Genomic DNA, 6,752 nt, shown 5'->3' with positions numbered 1-6,752 from the left:
GAGATAATGGGAGTTATTGGATGGGACTTACAGGAAAGCTCCCAAGGGGGGCTTCTTTGCCATTAGGTGACTTTGCTTTTCCTGCTTTCTTGCCGCCTTCTTTCTTCCTCCCTAGATCACAGACCCAATTACTGGAGCTCCTACAACTATTTTGTGGTAATGAATTAAAGATGAAAGCCAGTGCTAGGGATGGTAGAACAGAAAAGATAGAGCCTGGAAAAACCAGCCCAAGACTGGCTGCCTCCAAACTTATTTTAAATGAGAGAAAAATAAACCCCTGTCTTATTTAAGTCACTTTTTTGGGGGGACTCTGTTAGTAGTGATCCAAAGTAATTTTTAATGGAGTAGTTTCCTATGGAGTGATGGGTGCAACACTGCTCCCTAGGGGCATTTTGGAAATTTGGGGGAGGGGCTCTTCTTTGTTGGTACAATGAACAAGTGCACTAGTATTTAGATGAGAGGAGCCAGGGATTCCTGCCCCAGACACTCATGTAGATTTAAAGTAACAACAAACATTGGTAATTATCTGTGCTTTGAACCTAACCATATTTGCATGGTTTCAGACACACCTACTTTTCCAGGAACACAGCTGTCATGTGAAATAAGATGTACTTTGATTTCCAGAACTTTAATAGGATTTGTTCACCATTTACAAAATTACATCACCAGTTGCAATACAGGTATCCAATATAACACACCTGTATTGATCTGTGTGTATAGTTGGCCTATTCATGGTGGATATATGAATGAGTACAGCATTTGACTCCTTCACTGTATCTTCCAGGGTAGTTGTCCCCAGGTATTTCCATATTGAAATGTATATTACTTTACTATGAATTACTTCCCTTTTATTTCTCCTTTGACTCTTTCCAGTCAAGGTATTATGCTGATTTTATTTTTGAAAAGATATACGATGGTAGGTTATATGACCTATAAATATTATTAAAGAATTGTAATTATTTCAGTATTTGTTCTATGAAAGGGGGAAGGCATTGTTCTTAACAGCCTCCATTGTCCTAGCTGATAAGGACTAGTGCTAGGAGACAGAGAGGACTGACAATAGAAAGTTGAGTGATTGGGGTCTATACTTCAAAGCAAAACAGGCATGAATTTTTATATTCATCTGTTGCAACCCTGGCTGTGGTAGGTTGAATTACATACCCCAGAAAAAAAATATGTTCTTAATCCATTCCTGTGGGTGTGAATCCACTGTAAATAAGAACTTTTGAAGATGTTATTTTTAGTTAAGTTGTGCCCAATGAATCAGGATGGGTCTTAAACCTGTCATTGGAGGCTGATAGAGGAAGCCAAAGGAAAGAGGCCACAGGGAGCCGTGAGAAGCTGGAAGTCAACGGAACCGGAAGAGAACGGAGAGTTCACCACCATGTGTATTGGTACGTGACGGAAAAGCCAAGGACTCTGGATCGTAGGCAGTGAGCCCCAGAACTCCAGTTTTCGAGGAGAAAACAATGCCTTAATGATGCCTCGATTTTGGATTTCTCCTTGCCTCAAAACCATGGACAAATAAATTCCCATTGTTAAGCCAACCCAACATGAGGTATCTGTTTAGCAGCTGGGAAACTAAGACTCTGGCTTTGGGCATGCATGCAGAAGATGTTCATAGGCAATGCCATTTGAAAGCTAATTCTCTCTGGGAAAGGAAAGCAATAATCCATGATCTACCACTAAGAATACCTTAGTTTATCAGGACAGAGAATTGGGACTCTGTTCATACGAGGGGAGACAGGGATAACACACAGCTCTGGAAGTCCAGGGTCTCAGAAAAAGAAAGAAGGGGGTGGTGCAGAAACTCACCGGCCATCAGGGGTAAGAGAGGAGTGCCCTGGGAAACAGCTCGGATAGAGGCACTGAGAGGACCTGCCACCAGCACTGCCAACCTCTCAGCTCTCCTTGGTCAGGGAGTGATTGAATTAGCCGTGTCTTGCTGTCTTAATTGGAGCAGATAATTGGCAAGCTGGCTCTGTGAACAGGAAATGTGTTTGCAAGATTTGGCGGAGTGGAACCGGAAGAATGGGGACCACCTGATTTCATCCTGTGCCAAGAAGGATGACACAAAGCTGCGGTGTTTCCCGTGGAGCCTGGCCTAGGAAAAGCCGGGGAATGGAGAGCCCTGGGCAAACCCACAGGCCCTTGAGAGTCTCAGCACCGCTGAACTGGGAAGATTTCAGAACTCAGGGGGTCATGGCTCCGTGGTTAAGCTGCTTTGTAACTCTGGGCAATTAATTGAACCTCTCTAAAACAACTGATTTAAAAAAAAAAGTGTTATGACCCTCATAAACAGGTCACTCCATTCCATCTGATCCAAAACTGTTGCCCGAATGCCCACTCCATAGGTAGAACTGTGCCAGGGGCTGTGCCTGCTTCCTAAAATGCTTTTGGGAGTAAGCGGGGTACAAAACAAGCATAAATAATTCTTGCAGGACATTTTAAATCTTCACCTTCTCCCCAGATAAATCCTGACCAACTTTCCCTTCAGGTTGGGAAACATTTTGGGCAAATCCACTCCCACCCCACCCCCGCCCCCCATGCCAGCCCTTTGCCCAACTTCTTTCAAAGACGCCTGGGGGAGGGACTATTTAGAGATGGCTGTTGTCAAGGACAGCAGAAACCAAACACCAGCAGAGGTGTCACTCTTTCTGAGGATGTGGTAAGTGAAGCATTTGCCTGATGACAGCCCCGTGACTGCCAGGAGCTCTTTTCCAGCTACTTTTTGGAATCTTCATTCTTAGAAAACCCTTTGTTGTGAAACGCACTTAGGTCCAGAAGGGAAGTGAAGGTTGTCGGCAAAGCCCCTCCACGGCGGGCTCTTGGAATAGCATCTCCCTTGGAAAGGTTCATTCTCCTTTCCTCTTGGCTTAATGTTGGTTTATGATGACTGCTTCCTGGGGAATTCCAACCTGATGTGTAAGGAGCCCTGGCCCCAGCTCATGCCCACATGGAAGACAGAAATGACTGTATTTCTTGCATGATTTTCTCTGGACGGCAAGAGGTAGACAAAGGGAGTCAAGAGATGGAGCTTGTGTGACCCTGTGCAAGTCTCTGTACTTCCCTGAATCTTAAAACAGCAACGAGGCCCTTGAAACTATTTCTTAAGGGAAGGTTGGGGACAAATTACCAAACCATATGGAATACATATTTGTAACTGACATTATTATCATTTTCTTTAGTAGACATTTTCTTTTAGTAAATCATTTGGCTTAAAGTTGTGCATCTAGTAATATTACCATTCATTAAAAATGTTTAAATGCAGAAATACCTTTGTATTTTTCTTATTAGACTCAGTTACCATGCATAGCTTAATCTGAATTACAGATGCTATAATCTCATAAAAATTGTAAATGAAATACATTTAGCTTAGCTATAAAAATCATTGAACATTTCCATAGATAAAATGAATCAGGGAGTCATATGTCATTCCCGCAACCAGCTTATAACTGATTAATTAGTAAGAGATTCCATAATAGCATCTTCCTTACTGGACTATTGTGAGGATTCAAGGAGAATATCAGGTATTTAGTACCCAGTAGATATTTAATAAATGATAGTTGTTATTTCAATGTTTAAACTCTCAAAATCAGATAAATTCCTACACACACACACACACACACACACACACACACACACACACACACTTTTGGTCCTTTTACAGATAGTAAACCTTGGTGGAATGGATGAATACTCTCTTCAGGATCTGAGCATGAAAGTTGGTCATAATTTTTGCTTTTTTGGACCATGGGTCATCTGAGGTCAGAAAATATCCTTGAGGGCCTCTGGGAGTCTGGCCATGGATAGGTCAGTCCTAAACTCACACTTCCAGGCTAACTGGGGGTACAAAATTCGTAAGAATGAAAAATTACCCAAGATTGTATATAGTTAGTAGCTGTGTTCTGTGGTGTATAGGTAGGGTTTGGACTTTATGATCCATCTTGAAGAGTCTGTGGGCTGTGAGTGCAGGGGCGGTGCACAAAGGCTTCTTGAAGCAGGAACCCAATGCCTGGGACTTGGAGGAGAAGAGAAGCCACTTGTGGACTGGGAAGCTATTTGAAAGATGGAAATAGTCCTCTTCCTCTGTGACAGAGGATAGGGATTTTATGGTCCTATGAGAAGTGATGCCTTGAGAGGGCCTGCGTGGCTTTGGTAAGAAACAACACTGAGCTCCATGTGTCTTGTGTTGAACCAGCCACCAAGAACCAACCCTGTGCTCTCTGCCTTCCCATCACACACACCTTAAGTAAGGTATTACTTACATTGGAAGATTTGGATGTTACAGATAACCCTGACCACATGAGTTTTTCAACAGCAAACAAGTGGGCAACATTTGTGCTCTATTTCCCTTTTCCCACGTCTATCCTAGCCCCAATACCTCTGGCCTCTTCTCCCGCCTGGAAAGAAGAATTTGGTCTAAGGCAGGGCTCTGTGTTCTGCCACTTAAATGGCAGAGTGACTCATGGCCAGCCAATGAGCTGCATCTCAGGGGGCATATATATTTGTTAATTTATTGAGTTAAAGCACACATCCAATCAATCAGGTGCACAAATCTGAATTGTTCAGCTTGATGAATCTTTACACACATACACCCAGGAAACCACCACCCAGATCAGGAGTGAGAACGTTTCCAGCTCTCTCACAGGGGCATGTGCATTTAAACTCCATTTCTGTACAATAATTTTATTTGTCCTCCAGAAAAGATTTTTAGGTTGGGAGGTAAGCAGGGGGATGGGAGGAAGTTTGTAAGGATAAGCCTGAGATCAACTAGGTACTTAGTTAATTTATTGAGCAGGCGTATGGAGTGCCCATGATGTTCCGTGGTCTTTGTGCAGGTTGGCGCTGGCAGATTCCTCTGACCTGCTTTGCTCTTCCCCTTCTCTCTGGCCTCTCCACCACTGTCCAGATGATGCTCTTGCTCACTCTCCTGGCCTATTGATCCAGCCTCCTAACTGGCCTCCCTGCCTCCAGTTTCCCCAGTAAATTTTTATAGCACAAACCCAAATCACACACTTCTCTGAAAAACCCTAGTGGCTCTCCACTGGCTGTGCCGCCGTGCCCCTCCTTCCCAGCGCTGTCTGCGCCTCCCCCCACATAACTGCTTCCCCAGCATCTCCCCTTATTTATTTTTCCCAAATACGATGTGTGCTGACATACATCACTTTTCACAGTCTGTTCCCTGTGCTTGGAATGCCTTTCCTCTCATTACTCCCAAAACATTCTACTAAACCTTGGAGCCATCTTATATTGCTCTCTTTCTCTCACACCCTATACCCAATCTGCTAAGAAATCCAAGTGGATTTCAACATACATCCTTCGGAATCCACCCAGGACTTACAATTGGTTGTAAGATTACTACCAATCTCTAAGACTGTCCTCTCTCACTCGCTTCACTGCAGTAGCTTTTATAGCCCCCAACATCTGCCCTTGCCCCCCACCCCATGGTCTGCCCTTTACTTCTCCGTTCACCACCTAGGGCAGGGATGGGCATGTGAAATAGTCTCAGTTTTTCAGAAAGTTTTAAGGTAAGAGTTTATACAGTGGCTTCATGTTGCTTCGAGTCCAGGAGGAGAGAGAGTTTATACAGTGGCTTCATGTTGCTTCGAGTCCAGGAGGAGAGTCAAAACATGGGATTATAATTTCTATCAGAACTTTGAGGGAAAAGCTCATGGTCCAGGCAGAATTTTTCGCATGAAGCCTCAGCAGGGAAAGTGTGGAGGAAGAGTGGGCAGAGCAGTTTTAGGCCACGGGTGGTGTACCAGTTTGTATATATATTGTCCCCCAGAAAAAGCCATATTCTTTAATGCAATCATGTGAGAGCAGATGTATTAGTGTTGATTAAGTTGGAACCTTTGGATTAGGTTGTTTCCATGGAGATGTGACCCACCCAACTGTGGGTGATGACTCTGATTAGATGATTTCCATGAGGTATGGCCCCATCCATTCATCAGGGGCCTTGATTAGTTCAGTGGAGAGCTATAAAAGCTCAGACAGAAGGAGCTCACAGTAGCTGCAGATGACAGACAGTATGAATATCGCCATTGAAAGCAGACTTTAGCTGTGGAGAAGCTAAGAGAGGATGAAACGCCCCCAGAGCAATACTTTGGAGAATGCCAGTTTGAAACACAACCTGGGAGCAAGCAGATGCCAGCCATGTTCCTTCTCAGCTAACGGAGGTTTTCCTGATACCAATGGCTTTTCTCCAGTGAAGGTAACCTTTGTTGATGCCTTACCTTGAACATTTTATGGCCTTAAGACTGTAACTTTGTAACCAAATAAACCCCCTTTATAAAAGCCAATCCATTTCTGATATGTTGCAAAAGGGCAGCATTAGCAAACTGGAACAGGTGGGCACAGGGCATTCAGGAACTGGAGGGCCACACTGACCCAGCTGCAAGGAACCTGGGGGATTGCGGTCTGGATGAGACTGAAGCGGTGGGAAGAGGCCAACCGTGCAGACCTTGCAGGACGTGGCAAGAATATTATTGCTCCTTACCCTGAAAGCCACAGGGAGGCAGCGGACCATATCCACAGTGGAGAGAGGTCTCTCCTTTTCTCTTCCCCTCTCTCAAGCCCTGTGTCCTCAGAAGGCCTTGTTCATGGAGCAGGAATGCTACCTGGAACCCAGCGACACTCAACACGCTGCCAGAGGGATGTACTGGAGAATCAGCTCCCAAGGCATACGGAGCACATGGGAATTTGCAGCAGTCCCTACCTCTCTGGGATCTTCCCCACCACTGAGGCTT

The sequence above is a fragment of the Choloepus didactylus genome, chromosome 17 (assembly GCF_015220235.1).
Source record: "Choloepus didactylus isolate mChoDid1 chromosome 17, mChoDid1.pri, whole genome shotgun sequence".
Taxonomy (NCBI): domain Eukaryota; kingdom Metazoa; phylum Chordata; class Mammalia; order Pilosa; family Megalonychidae; genus Choloepus; species Choloepus didactylus.
This window is presented reverse-complemented; position numbering follows the sequence as displayed.